Source organism: Lytechinus pictus, chromosome 2 (assembly GCF_037042905.1).
Source record: "Lytechinus pictus isolate F3 Inbred chromosome 2, Lp3.0, whole genome shotgun sequence".
Classification (NCBI taxonomy): Eukaryota; Metazoa; Echinodermata; class Echinoidea; order Temnopleuroida; family Toxopneustidae; genus Lytechinus; species Lytechinus pictus.
Window position 1 is genome coordinate 42080184 of NC_087246.1, and position 16022 is coordinate 42096205.

A 16022-nucleotide genomic window follows, 5' to 3' on the forward strand; every position below is an offset into this window, starting at 1 on the left:
TTGAACAGAAAAAAATTGAGCTAAATGATTTTTTTCATAGATCCTTTCAAAGGATAAGCAGTGGCAAAAATTGACTGCATGGTTAATTGCCAACCCAGAACCAATCAAGAAAAAGACACCCCTGATTTGGTCTTACATGCAATTCACTCCTCCCCCATATCGGGATGTATCTTGGCTAAAAAGCCCCCTCCCCCTGATTTGGTCTTGATTTACCCCCCCCCCCCAATATCGGGATGTGTTGGCTGCGCTGCTAGCTAGCTAGCTCGCTCTATGTATGTAAGTGCATGTTGTTCTCGCACGCGCGCGCGCACGTACGCATGTAACCGCCAATTGCAATATTTCAAAAAAGAACCCGATCAACCACTGTTTTGCTGTTCAGAAGTCCGTCTATAATTTATCATAAACTAAAGGAACACAGGTCAGATTCGGACAACGACTTCAAATTCGTTCGCAGAATACGCTAAACAGTAAGTTAGATAAAAATTTTCTTTGATATTGTTTTCGTAGTTAGTGGCTCGGCCTGATTTTCTAGAATGTTACTGTTAGTGTTACTGTTAGATGTCGTTGTACTGCCACGGTACGGGGATTCACTGCCACCGCCACTGCCCCGTTGGCGCGGGCCGGGACGCGCCTGTCTCTGGCGAAATGGATTATGGGGTGCGTTAATATGCTTTGTATTGGATGAGGTGAGCTGAGCCGAGCATTGTCATTGAGTAGTAATTCGCTCGTATGGCCTGATATCTATTGTCAATGTTTTACAAAACCATCTCTGAATACCGGTATGAATTAATGAATGAATGACTTGTTAAACTTAAATTAATGCTGTATAGTGCAGTACTGTCATGACATTGACTGTCAAAGTGTCAATTAGGCCATTGGTTACTGCACAACATTGACATTGTTTCACTGAAATGGAAACCTTGCCGAAAAATATTGCTCTGGAATGAGGCCTATAATTTGTTGTTGTTGGTAGATAATGTTGGTAAATTAAGATGACATGGACATGGTAGTATTCAGGTGAAACATGGTAAGGTGTCCTAAATTTTAAAACATAAAGTAAAGCCTTAAAGGCTACGCAGGCCCTAAAAAGCTACGCACCACTTATTGCGCATGGAATTTCAATGGTAAAATGTGCACTTTGTGTGCGTAACTGTGACTGGAGAGAGTGACAAACGATTCCTATTCAATTTTTCTAGAGAGACTGCAATAATTATTCAGAGAAAACCTACAACTGTTTGGAATTAAAATATTTTAGAAATTGAGGCAGAGAAATATTCCATGATAAATCAAGAAGTGTTCTGAAAACATGGCGGGATTTTGGTATTAGTGAGTTATGTGATATTTTCTTCCTGGTTAGGCCTAAGGTTTTTAGAATATTTATTACATATGATTATGAATACGATATAATTTGTTCAAATATAAAAATTGGCATAGTTTTTGACGTTTGTAAACAAAATTCGTAGTTTACATGTATATGTAAATGTATCCCCCCCAAAAAGGGCCTAAACTAATCTGAACTCAGCCATGCCAGCTGACTAAAATCACAATTTCTGAATTTTTTCCTTGGGATTTTTCCGTGGGATTGGGCGCTAATTTCGCACCGACCAACTTCGAGCAAAATTCACCACCAAATGTTGTTCTCAAATGTCATATCAAGTCTGAATTGCAGTTGAATGTCCATATGCCCACCGCTTTTCCGAATATCGGGAACAGCTGTATATCGGCTTCGATCTCTACGTCATTGTTTGAATCCTCATGCATTGCTTTGCCGTAATTTTGATATGGACTGAAGTTCGTAACCAAATCATGCAAACTGCCGCAGGCAAATCTTTTGGTCGCTAACTTCAGTCCTTATAAATAATGGCAAAGCCAAGCAAAGTGATGTCTGACTGAGAATTTGAACGATAACGTAATGTTTAATGTTGGGGCCCGCAAAGATAACCTGGCTTGAGCCCGGACCGGAAGGTTTAGCAAAAAAAATTATGGGTCCTGGATCGGCCCGGAACTCGGAGCCACCGCTCAACACCGCTGCTGCAGCCCTAAGAAAAATCTGGCCCCGCTAATCCCGAATGCACTTTCATACCCTGCGATGTTAGCAAACTAATTTAACCTAAATATTTGTCCGAATCAATTCACTGAGCATCAGGAACATCTTTATTCCGGCTTCCACCATGATTTCATCATTCGAGTTATCAGATTTAGGGTCTCACTCCACCGTATATTTATTTGGATATTTGCTGTAGTTAGCGATTACAACGCGCAAACACGAAGTCAACAGTGTTGCTGCCCTCTGCGTTCGTTTGGCAAAATCTGACTAAGAATTTTAACTAAGACGTCGAGATCAAAGCTAAAATAATGCTGTTTCCACTGCTCAAAGTGGCTGAAATTCATGTAAAGGATAAATTAAGTTAGATTATTCGAGAAAATAGATGAGCTTGGTTTATGAATAGTGGTAAATGGTCACATTATCTTGGTGTTTATTTGGTATTTTTCGGAGACATAACAGCTTCTGATCTTCGCTGTTTTGGCTCTCAACCCGGACCGGCTTGGCCTGGGGAAAATCCCCCAACTCACTGGTCTCTGAATCCCACCCAGGCATGGCTCCCACTATTACGATAACATCGGGAATGGAGCCAAAATACCGCCGTTCCCGATCGTGATGTTTGGAAAAATGGTGGGCATACTGTGTATTGACCTCAAAATGTGTGTAGACAATTTCTGGTGGAAAATTTTGCTCGAAGTTGGCTGGTGTGAAACTGCATTACTGCGGGAGAATAATCTGAGATCCTTTCATAGGGCTAGGCATATCCATTTTTAAAGTTAATTATATTCTTTTAAATTAAGTTTGTCCTGTGATCACTTTTTATCTGTGTTTATTTATTTACTGATCAGAAACTTGCCCAAAATAATGTCTAGAATTCACCCACTGGCATATGATTGTCCAGGGACGGATCCTGGATTTCTCAAGGGGGGGGGGGGGCACATTTTCCCAGGAAACTTTAACAAGCACAAAAAAAGAGATCTTTACTTGTGTATGAGACAATTACCGTGTTTACACTTGATCGGCTTTTGATTCAGAACCAAAAGCCGATGCAGAATCGGCTTTTGGTTTATCTTGCACTGCATTTACACGCTGTTACAGCTTGCGGTGCAGAATTGGCTCTCGTGTCAAAAACCTCAATTGATACGCTCACCAACAATATACGTCATAATAAAGACAACGCTGGATCCGTGCGCTTACAATTATGTCACAATGGTAAAGTAAATGAAATGCGCACCAATTGCCGATGCAGAATCGGCTTTCTGTTTACACGTAGTAAAAAAGCCGATTCTGCATCGGCTCGCGGTTCTGAACCTACTACTTTGGTGGTGCAAATTGCTGATTCTGAACCGCGAGCCGATGCAAGTTAATCGTGTTTTACACGCTATGAAAAAGCCGATTAAGTGTAAACACAGTATATATTTCCGTTAGAAATATTTGCTGTAACTTTCAAAAGGAGGGACACACTTGTGTAAAGACGCCATATTTACATTAAACACATTGGCCCGAATTCACAAAGGTGGTTTTGAAAACCCACGGTTGAGTCCATGGTGTATGCAGATTTCCTGTATAAATTACGCTTAATTTAGCGCATATCGGGCACGTGTATAAAACATGTCCAATGCTGATGCGCGCTTTTGTCGCAGTGCGCCAAATTGACGCCTGTTACCATGGTTAGATACGCTATTTTATTCATGAGTCCACTGTTTGAAGAGTGGACTCATTAATTCAAAACAGTGGACTCGTGATTAAAATAGCGTGGATAACCACGGTAACAGGCGTCAATTTGGCGCACTGTGACAAAAGCGCCCATCGGCATTGGACATATTTTGATATACGCTGTAAATAAGCGTAATTTATACAGGAAATCTCCATAAAACATGGACTCAACCGGGGTTTTCAAAACCACCTTTTTGAATTCGGGCCATTGACTATTGCTCTCAAGGGGGGGGGGGGGAGGCACAGGTCAATTGTGCCCATCTGGATCCGCTACTGTGATTGTCAATACCAAGAAAAGAAAATCATATTGAATGTTATCAATTAATTGATTAGGCCTACCTTTTGAAAACTGCTGCTCTGGAAATATGACTTCAGATCATTCTTTTTCTATTAGATAATTTTCTCTTGCATATCTACATGATTGCTGATCAAAACATGTTACGCAGCAGAGTAACTGTGTTATATTGATCTATATATTTCCAGCATGCACACACAGAAAATCTTTGGTGGGGGAATTTTATTTCTGTGACATCAATTTCAAACATATTTTCAAGTGAATTTGCTGCATATGTTGAAATAAAAATGATCATGATGCTGTATATGAGTGAATCATTGCATTTTGGAGCTTAAAGAAAGTTTTACCATATTAGTATTATATTTTTGTTTTTATCTGCACATGCATATTTTCCAACACTCAAATTGATTTTATTTCATTTAAGATTGGACGACGGATACACTGGATGATAATGTAGATGGTCCAGGATTATCTGGGAAGGAAACTACAGGTGTTGAACACAGAAAACCGTTTACAAGAAAACAACTGGAGTTTGTGAAAGGTAATTGTGTAAGAATTCACTTCAGTGGAAAAAATTGCAAAGCTTCCTATAAATAAAACAGATTGTACTCCTGCAGTGGCATAGCTGAAAAAAAATTGTGAGGAATGGTAAAAATACTGAAAAAGGCCCAATGTCATCCCCATTTATAGGATTACACGTTCTTTCAAACACCCCCCTGGAAAAAATCAATATGCTGGCGGGGGGGGGGGGGGTGGACACTTTGGCCCCAGGTATGCATGTGGTATGGTATTTGTCATCATTTGGGCAACCTCCCATTAATATAACGGGTTATTTTCTGCTAATCTATGGTTAAACATTAATTTCTTTATCATATTGTACGAAATGTTTTGTTGATATTTGTTAATTGGTTCTATTCAATTGAAGGGTAGTGTATTATGCAAATTTCTCGATATTTTAGAAAAATATATCAATTTCTCAAGAAAGCTTGCACGCACGACAAGCATTGATGTTTTGAACCCGTAGCTGACATACTGTCCTTTGCATTATTTTCATCCCATATTCCTTATTACAGCTGCAAGAAATTAATCTTGCCGGGGTACGCATTCACTTCACCTTGGTCGAGTGCAGCACAGTGGATAAATGTGTTGCTGAAGGAAAACACCATTGCTAGGATTCAAACCCACGACACTCTGTTGAAAGGTGAGAGTCAGAACCACTAGACCACGACGCACCCACAATTAACAAGCTGATGTCATACCCCCACTTGTTCTTTTGTATTTTATAACAAGAAGTCATGTTTATTCACATTTTGACCTCCAAGAACTAAAAAGTGGAGTGAAGATTTATTTAATGTAAACACATGCATTGCTTGAAATCATTTTATGCTACGTGGGACATATCATACACACGTGTACGAAAATATGAAATTATTATGATTTCATTTTATAACATAAGCCTAACACATATTCCTGACGATCATGTGCACATTCCAGTAATTTTTCCCAAAATGTTGCTAAACCTTCAAATCAAAGACTTTGTTATCAGATTTTAACGAAATTGTCAACATTATGCTTTTCTGATTAATTCTCTTCCTACCTAAATCTCCCCTTTTCTCATGCTTTCTTTCTATGGTCCCCTTCATTATCCTTATAACTATGTTATATGTAAAATGTAACCGGTCGTCCAACCCATTTGATTGAAGGGCTTGGTACTCTAGACTGAAAGGTATGTGATTTAAATTCAAAGAGTACATCAGACAAAAAAACACTGAAAATTTCATCAAAATTGAATGAGGATTAATGAAATTATGACGAATTAAAGTTGTTATTTTTTGGTAAAACTGTTCTCTGCAAGTCCTCATGAATATACAAGATCCCAATTTATATATTTTTTTGTATTATATGAATTCAAATTTTGTCCAAGCTAGGTTGTAAAAAATTACGATTGGCTACTGATTTACTGTGTAAGACAAAAATTATATTATTTCTCACACATAGTTGAGTTATTCATCTGATTCAACACAACAAAAATAGACAAAAAAGAAATAAGTGGGAATCTTGTATATTTGAACTATGGGAAATAGTTAAAAAATAGATGTGCTACTAAGAATTATTTTCTATATGATTTGCAAAATATTAAAAAAAGATGTCGCTATTTTTCTTGTTTTTTTTTCTATTTTCATAAAATATTCTTTATTATTCTATTCTATATATTCTATTTTTGATATAGATATTATTTATTTCTTTATGTATCTTTAATGTATTTATGATAAACTTTTGGCATGTTTCTACAGAAAATCATTAAAAACGATTTATCTTTTCCGGACTCGAAAAACCTTATCGCCCTTAAACCAACCTGCTTCTACAAACCGAATAATCTGATTAATTCGCTTTTCGCGTTGCAAATACGGCGGAAATCGGAAAATTCAACCTATAACCTCACGTTGCATTGTACATATGTCCAAAATTGCATCTTCTTAGGAAAATTTTCAAAATTTGTGGTAGATCTCACTCAATGTAGCAGGTATAAGTGTTGCACGATCAGCTGGCGAGATCGAAAAGGCCAGAATGTGCAAATATATGTACTGCGAAATTGCACTTCCGGGATTAAGCACGTCCGCCAGACACGATACGCTATTTTGCCGTGTGTTTTTACAGAAAAGTTAAACGGATTAACATGGCAATAACCACCTCTCAGAGATGGTTATGAGAAACCATATTTTGCTTGAAGCAGTTTATCAATAAACCGCATCGCGTCTGTTTCTACAAAATTCTACAGGAAAGTTTTCCGGGATTCTGGATACTTACGCGGGTAATACCTTTTAACGATTCTATGTAGAAACACGCCGTTTGATATATCTTTTAGGTGAAAAGAAAATATAGAAATATTAGGAGGTTCTATTTTTATGGGGGTACTATTTTCCCCCTTTTTGGGGATATTTATTTCCTCTAAGTTTGGTACTCTTTACCTTTAATGAATCATTTGGCCATGTGAAGGCTATCACACATTTTGAGTTTAATCTTCGAAATTTGGTGTTCATCAGTTTGTTGTCCAAACTCTGTCTTACATGTAGATTTGTTTATAGGAAGATTAACATAATATCTATGTGGAGTGCAATCATTGACCTCTTGTAGAGTCGTGCAGTCACATGTATTCATAATGCTGGTGCTTTTATGCCATACATGTACTTGTCAATACTGGGTTCCACTCTTTTGTACTTGAACTTATTAGTAAAAAAAACATTTTATTAATGTCATTGAAGTAGCTGTGTGAAAGCAATTACACACAACAGATTTAAAATCAAGGTTATTGTATTACAAGTATCAGGTTTGTTTGCAGAACAGTGGTTTTGCCAAGTACTCAATCCACGTAAAAAGCCATCAGAGAGAACATGTTTATTCTTGGAAATGTTATTCATTTGTTGTGTTTTTCAATTAAACTCTGTCTTGATACATGTTTATTTTAGATACCAAGATTGACAGAGTATAGATGTCAACGAGGAGCAAAGTCATATATATTCATAACTTATGTGCTTTAATTATAAAGTCTATACTTGTGAATACTGTGTTCCATTTATGCTGTACTTAAACTTCTTATAGTAAAAACATTTGACGTTCTTGAAATAACTGTTTTCATCATTTTTTTCTTGTGCATACTTAATCCATTATCAAACCTACCATTAACCCGAGCTATATATGCTGTTCACCATTGGTCTACCATTCACTGTACTTTATTGGCCTACTATACATTGTACACCTTTGGTCTACTGTCTATCATTCAGTGTAAACCATTGGTCTACCATTCACAGTACACTTGTGGTCTATAAAGTATGGCCAATGGTGTAAATTGAATGGTTGACCAATGGTAAAGAGTGTATGGTATGACAATGGTGTACAGTGAACGGTAGGCCAATGGTGTACGGTAAATGGTAGGTCAACGGTGTATGGTAAGCCAATGGTGTACGGTGATTGGTAGGTCAATGGTGTATGGTGTATGGTAGGCCAATGGTGAACTGTAAATGGTAGGTCAATGGTGTGCGGTGTATGGTAGGCCAATGGTGTACAATGTATGGTAGGGCAATGGTGAATGGTGTATGGTGAATGGTAGGTGAATGGTGTACGGTGAATGGTATACAAATGGTGTACGGTGTATGGTAGGTGTACGGTGTATGGTGAATGGTAGGCGAATGGTTTATGGTGAATGGTGTACGGTGAATGGTACGCGAATGGTGTACGGTGAATGGTAGGTGTACGGTGTATGGTGAATGGTAGGCGAATGGTGTATGGTGAATGGTACGTGGATGGTGTACGGTGAATGGTACACGAGTGGTGTACGGTGAATGGTAGGTCAACGGTGTATGGTGAATGGTAGGCGAATGGTGAATGGTGTAAGGTGAATGGTAGACCAATGGTGTCCAGTGAACGGTGGCTGAATGGTAAATGGTAGGCCAGTGGATGGTGGCTGAATGGTGGTCAATGGTAAACCTGTCTATAGTGGCCATGGTAGATCAATGGTGAATGGTGTTTGATCAATGGTATATGAATGGTAAATGGTGCTCATGAATATGGTAATAGTAACGTCCCAATTATTTAAATTAGTTTGAATGGTATACCATTGGGGCTTGAATGGTATACCATTGGTGTATGATGGGTGCTGTGCAAATGGTATTCCAATGGTATATCAATGGTGTTTCAATGGTGTATGGTGTATGGTATTTCAATGGTATACCATTCAATTTTTTTTATAAGGGCGACCAATTTGCTTTGTTACCCTTTTCAAAACGCAACTTACTCTTGCTGATACGTACCTTGTCACCTACCTCGAATTTGAATATTTTACATGACCTAGCTTTCTTGTATAGCTGCTTTCCATATAAAACATCCAAAGCTTGTTTTTGATTTTCAATGTTTACCTGGTTAGGTTTCATGCGAATACTGGTATGGTATGTATCGTTGTACCCTTTCATAACTTTCTGTATCACATCAATATATCTGTAAGAGTTTGTATGGGTAAAATAACGCCAAAGCCTTTCCCTTATGGTCCTGTTCAATCTTTCTACAACCGAACCTTTCACTTCGTTTTCTGTCGTGAAGAAAGAGATGCTGTTGGATTTAAGGTACTTTTGAAATTCATTGTTTATAAATTCGCTTCCCTTGTCCGTATGTAACATAACGGGAAACCGTTCATCGCCCGTTATTTGTTTAAACGCTTCCGTTATAGTCTTACCCGTTTTATTCTTAATTGGAATAGCCCATGCATACTTCGACAGCACATCGATACACATTAACAAGTAACGGTACCCTTCATTGTAATCCTTTAGATTTTGGACATCTAAGAGATCGGCTTCCCAAACATCATCCATGCCTCTCACAACAACTCTATTGCGCACAAACCTTTTTCTCACAGGGGCATGCAAGGTATAACTGTCTTGTTTTTCCAACCATTTTTTCACGGTTTCATAAGGCACTTTCTCGAATCCGTTCTTTTTCAAAGATTTCCATAATCTCACACTACCACCTAAACTCGCTTCATTGGAGGAGTCATAATAAAGTCGATGTAATGTCTTCTCTAAACCTTCCATTCTCCGTCTTCTCTATATCATGTCACCTCTTGCAATGAAGTTACATCGTTCCTTACTCTTTATTTGAAAGAATTAACACAAGAAACAGGTACAATAGATATCTGGATTCGCGATCGATTGTATTATTCAACATGGAGCTGCGTTTATATTAAATTACAATATGACATACATGATCAACAAGAGAGGGTATTATAACGTATATGACACAATATTATCATTCAAAACCTGGATATCAATAGTCATCATGTAGTAAGCTATATACAAAACAATGTACAAGAACGATTTGTATTTATACGGTTTAACGGTCCATGGTACATTATATTCACGCAGTTCTTTGATAAATGCGGGTAATAATTCTTTTTAATCTCCTCCTCTACAGAAAAGTAGATGTTGATAAAATAACATAAAGCCACTGTGGCTCGTTGCCTGATTTTAGGGTGAGATTTATCACCGATGCAATTTAAAAGTAACGTTTGAACAAAAGCGTTCAAATCATCGTCACGGCATAGTTCAATCTTTTCTAATCGTTGAAATTCTTCCATCGTCACAATATGTTGACACGTGGTCCGTAGATTTGAAAGGTCGGTTTTCGAACAGGACGTTGCGCTCGAGCATTGGATGATCGTAGAAAGCAACAGCCATCCAGGTCCCTGCCCTATATACAGTCTGGCTCCGGTAACCCCGTCTCCTCCTTCATGGCTCTGTACACTGTCCGAGTAGCGGCATCCACTCCTTCGACGTGTAACGCCATTTTCTCCCTCCTTTCTTTCAACTCCTCTTCCGTGTCGCCCTTCAAAACATATTTGAGATATTCTGTGACGAGGTACGGGTCCATCAGCTCTGGTTTCAGCCACATCACTCTCGCAACGTGGGGGTAAAATTTGGCCACCTTCTGAGGGTCCAAGCACTCCACCGATTGCCGTACTTTCATCTGAGGATTTTCTTTGATCAATTCTTCCACCCATGTCGTGGGATATTTGTTCATGTCTTTGAAAATCTCAATAATAGCCAGATATTCGATGACCATGAGCAAGTCCGCCTTTTCCACTTGTTTCTGAAATTCTTGACACCAGTCGGTATCGTCTACGTTTGCGTTTGTATTATTACACATGTTGTATGTAGACGGTCCCAGTTTTTTTTAGTGTGACTCCTTCTTCGTCGAATAATGACGAACGATGGTTTTTCTCCACCCTTTATAGAGGTTTCCTTGTTTTGTAACTTATTGTTTTACCCCTTCCTTCATGTCCCATCACGTTCCTGCATTACACCCCCCTGTCGCAATCCAATGATGTCATGGATGACTATATCGAGTATGATGTCATAGAACTCCCCTTGTTTTTTTATCCTACCTTATACCCCCACCCATTTCATGTCACATCGTGTTCGTACCCCTACCATTGCATTTCCCTGTTGCAATCCAACGATGTCCTTATCGATGTCATCCATGATGGTACTGACTGACGTCAGTACCATCATCTTCCATCGTGCTCCGATGTCACTGACTGACGTCAGTGACATCGATAGATTAGGGTTTGGGGTAGGGTTAGGGTTGCTGGTACATGTTGGGTTAGGGTTTCGGGTAGGGTTACAGTTGCTGGTACTCTTACGGTTAGGGTTACGGCTAGGGTTAAGGCTAGGGCTCGTGTGACGTCATGACGCCCAAGACACCCTCATTATGTATTCAAGACCCTCATTAATATTCATGACCCTCATTAATATTCATGAGGGGCTACGTACAGGCCTACGTAACATTACGTCATGACGCTGGAGACAACCTTATACTACTCACGGAATCTAGGGGTAATTGTCGAGAATAAATTAGGAATGAAATCCCATGTTAACAATATTTGTAGGGCTGCTGCAATTGGGTTACACAAAATTGGGAAAATGAGAAAATATCTTGATAGGAAAACAACAGAAAAGTTAGTACATGCCTTCATCTTAAGTCACTTAGATAATAATAATAGTTTACTATTCGGAATACAGGAATCGCTTCTTGATAAATTGCAACACATCCAAAATTCTGCTGCAAGACTTATAACTCGAAAAGGAAAATTTGAACACATCACCCCTATCTTATCTGACCTTCACTGGCTACCCATTCGATCAAGGATCAAATATAAACTTCTCATATTAACATTCAAATGTATTCATGGTATTGCCCCTGCTTATCTTCAAGAACTTGTCCAGATTCATAAACCCAAGCGTAATCTCCGTTCTGGCTCACAAAATCTTCTCTCTGAAATTACCGTCAAGACCAAATCATATGGGGATCGGGCTTTCCAGAAAGCTGCACCAGCACTATGGAATTCTCTACCACCGACAATAAGAAATATTACCCAGCTTGAGAAATTCAAAGTTCAATTAAAAACCCACCTCTTTCAGAATGTTTGATTTAGTCACTCGCGCATAGAGACCTGTACATGTAGGTGTTATGCGTATTTAAGAAATGTACTATTATTATTATTATTATTTTTATTTATCCAGTGTGATGATTTTTTTTTTGCCCATTCTAAAGTAATTGCTGATTATTTTTTAACCTCACTGGACAATATGCTTCCCGCATTGGGTAAACATGGTAAAATACTTTCCAAAATAGGTTGGACACATAATTACCATCATGGTGGTAAAATTGTACTCATTATTTTTTACAGTGTATTTTCGGCACTTTTTTTTTCCTATAGTAATCGTGATTTCACTTGATCATGAATTTGCTGATTGGCAATAGTTGTCACATAACAAAAATGTTCTTTCCATTTCCTCTGATTGATTTAATCTGACAATTCTGGCAAATGGTGGAAACTGTCAATAATCTTTTAGTTGTGAATATACCCCTACTCCCTTTATCTATCACTCTCTTTGCCCCTCTCATCTCTGGGTCTCTCTCACTCACTCTCTCTCTCTCCCTCTCTCTCTCTCTTCTGTTCTCCGATTTCTCTCTTCCTTTCTATTGTGTGGTGTAACACTGTGTAATGAAAAAAAGAAAAACAGAGTCTCAACTAATTAAACGCTTGTAATGCATATTTAAGCTGGAAAGCTTATAGCTTTAACAGGATCAAGGACGAATATTGAAAATGAGAGACAAAATAACTAGACTGCATATAACCTGATAGGATTTATCTGAAAGAGAAAACAATAAGATATCATAAGTGATTTCCATGTAAGAAATACATTTCTCTATGCACAAGAAGGTGGATCCAAACAATACTTTGTTTGTAATATTGTGTTATGCCACTCCCTCCTTCACATCCACTAAAGCTCAACTGATTATAATCATAAATAACTTTGATTTGCGCGTGCACATCCTATATATAAGCCTATTTAGAATGACAATAAAAATGAAAATAAATTTCAATTGGAAAATCACATCTTGGTGAAAAGAATAAGGGTGAACAATTTATTTTTTCAATTTTCCCATTTACATTATCACATGCAGTGAATTAGACATTCAGGCTGTTGAATCGATTTTAAATAAACTAGATTTTTTTATTAATGAATTTAAAATTTGAATAACAGACACTATATGGAAATGCATTTTGATATAACCTAAAAAAGATGGGTATATGGAAATAAAAATGTACATCCTGCAACATAAGGTGATGACAAGGAAATTTTATTGAAAATGTAATACAATAGTCCCAATGACATGATGCTTTTGTGGAAACGACAAATTTTTGAAAATAAAAAACAAATTATACATAAAATTGATATCAATGTAAAGTTGTTCATTCTTTCAAAATTGCACAATTATTACAAAGGGGAATGAACATATATTTTACTTAAGTTTGATCTTGCATTCATTCCTTGATAAATTGTTTTAAAACATTATCAGCTGAGATATTTCATTTCATTTCATTTATTGGTTTCTGCAACACTTTTTCATAAACACATTAACAAAGAAAACACAATAATAATATACGGATAACTGACAAGCAAAACATTGAACAAATTGCATTTTATATTAATACATATTGATATTTTTCATTTCATTTATTTCATTTCATTTATTTATTTATTCATTTTTCCAAAAAAAAATTATAATACAATAATTACAATAAATAAAACATAACATCAGAAAATACAAATGACATGAATCTTCAAATAAACCAAATATGATTTTTAAAAGGTTGCAGGGGTTGCCACTTTAAGCTAAGCTTGACTGCGTGGCAACCCCAGAAAACAATGATAATTACTGATTACAGTCTATGACTTATCAGAAACCACCTTTAAATGAATAAACTCTGTTCCCGGGACTCTGTTCAGCTAGTCGTTTCCAAAGTTGATGCTTAAAACTTGTAGTCACTGAAGTCATTACCTTAATTGCATGACCTTTGAAAGCACATGCCATTATGATAACAAAATTAGTGAGCAAGTACAATAACCAGCAGATAATCCATAATGTGACTATTAGACCTGTGCCATTTTTGTCATCAGTCCAAGCAAGTGTTGTTGTCACAGTTATAAGGTCAAAGCGTTAACACATATTGAATTAATCACACAAAGCTAACATACTATATGAGTGAATAAAGCACTGGCGTAAATCCCGGGGGGGGGGGGGGGGGATGGGGGGGATATATCCCCCCCCCACTTTTCGAGGAGGGGGGGATGGCCTGTACAAACATCCCCCCCCCCCCCACTTTTTACGAAAGAAATGAAAAATAAAATCACAAGAGATAATTGTTTTATTGGTGAAAATTCTTCCTGAAATACCGCTTAACAAACAAAACAATATTATTGAATCATAAAATGCAAATAAAGAGCCAGATCACTATTTCCAAACGAAATACTTATGTCCTTATTATAACATTGAAGAGAAACTCCCGTTTCTTCCAATTCAACAATGTTGGGGTCTTTGGGAAGGGATTAAGATGGAATGTCAATTCTTTTTTAATGTAATCTCTAATAAAACCATTAAACCATCATGGGGTAACAAAGATAATAATATTGGAGGGATATTTGCCATATGGACATACAGTGGCGTAACTACGGGGGGGGGGGCATGGGGGGCACGTGCCCCCCCCCCCCCCCCCATCGGCTGACCAAAAAAAAAACGGGGAAAAGGGGAAAAGGAGAAAAGAGGGAGAAAGGAAGAGAAGCGTATAGTGGGAAAGAAGAAAATGTTATTCATTATAATGTTATATTACATAAGAAACATTTTTATCATAACTTCATGAAACATAATTTGCCCAGGGCCTACGTATTCATTGTTCCTGCATGGTGCTTGCATTGTCTGTTAACGAGATATATAATCCTGCTGTACTGAAACATCCCGTTTTCAAGTCAATATAAACCAATATATTTCCTAGCACTTGAGTTATCATTGTTTTATGTAGTGACATATGCTTCTTTTTCATGACTCAAAAAGTGATCGCCCCATGTTAAGGTCTTTGTATATATGAAACATTTCCTGTCCGTGATTACGTTTGCATTAGTGGATTGGTGAGATATGTCTGCTCTTATATGAATTCCTAAAATCAGTCCTTGAAATGTCCCTTCTTCTGATCTGAATATCAAAAATTTTCAGCTCGCGCTTCGCGCTCGCATCATTTGGATATTAAAATACGTATGGTCCTAGTTAATTCCTACAAAGAAACCTTAGAATGCCCCACTTCAGGTCTGAATTATCTATGATTTTCAGCTCGCGCTTCGCGCTCGCAATATTTTATTAGTGAGATGCATATGATAATCATGATTACAATGACTACAAAAAGTGTTTCGTTTCGTGTGTTCAGATGTAATTCTTATAAACCAGCAAGCGCTTGGCACTCGCATTTGATGACTATGGTGAGATATGCATACTCTTAATGGATTCCTAAAATATATTCCTAAAAATCTCGCTGTTTGGGGTCAAAATATACGAAAACTTCAGCTCGCGCTTCGCGCTCGTATTGTTTAGCGAGACAGGTACCTATCATGATTACACAAATTTGATTATAATGTCTCTTTTTAGGTGTGAATATAAAAAAAATTCAGCTCGCGCTTCGCGCTCGCATTATTTGATCAGTGAGATGCATATCCGTTTAATGACATTGTCCAGAAAATGTCTCTATTAGGTCAGTATAACTGGCAACTGAGCGCGCTCACTCAGTGATTCAAACATTTTGCAGGTGCCCCCCTCCCCAATGCCGCGACCCACGGTACGCCACTGTGGACATATCAATGACAATTCCTTGCATATCTAAAAACATGATTGCAAAAAAAAAAAGCCAAAATATTTCAGTCATCCCCCCCACCCATCAACACGGATTTACGCCAGTGGAATAAAGGTACGGTAGTGAGTACTGGCAGTATAGGCCCTGAACTTGTACTAACATAGTAATAGCTAGATGAACTCATGACAATCACCCCCCCCCCCCTAGCACAGGTGGGTTACATGCAGCATGGA

The 16022-nt window shown here is 37.8% G+C and overlaps 1 long non-coding RNA gene across 1 annotated transcript; it reads left to right on the forward strand.

Moving 5' to 3' along the window:
• The first annotated feature begins 321 nt into the window (after positions 1–321).
• On the forward strand, positions 322–7682 carry LOC135153119 (uncharacterized). Its single transcript, XR_010292599.1, has 3 exons — positions 322–467; positions 4480–4596; positions 5129–7682. It is a non-coding gene; the product is annotated as an uncharacterized LOC135153119 (long non-coding RNA).
• Positions 7683–16022: the final 8340 nt, after the last annotated feature.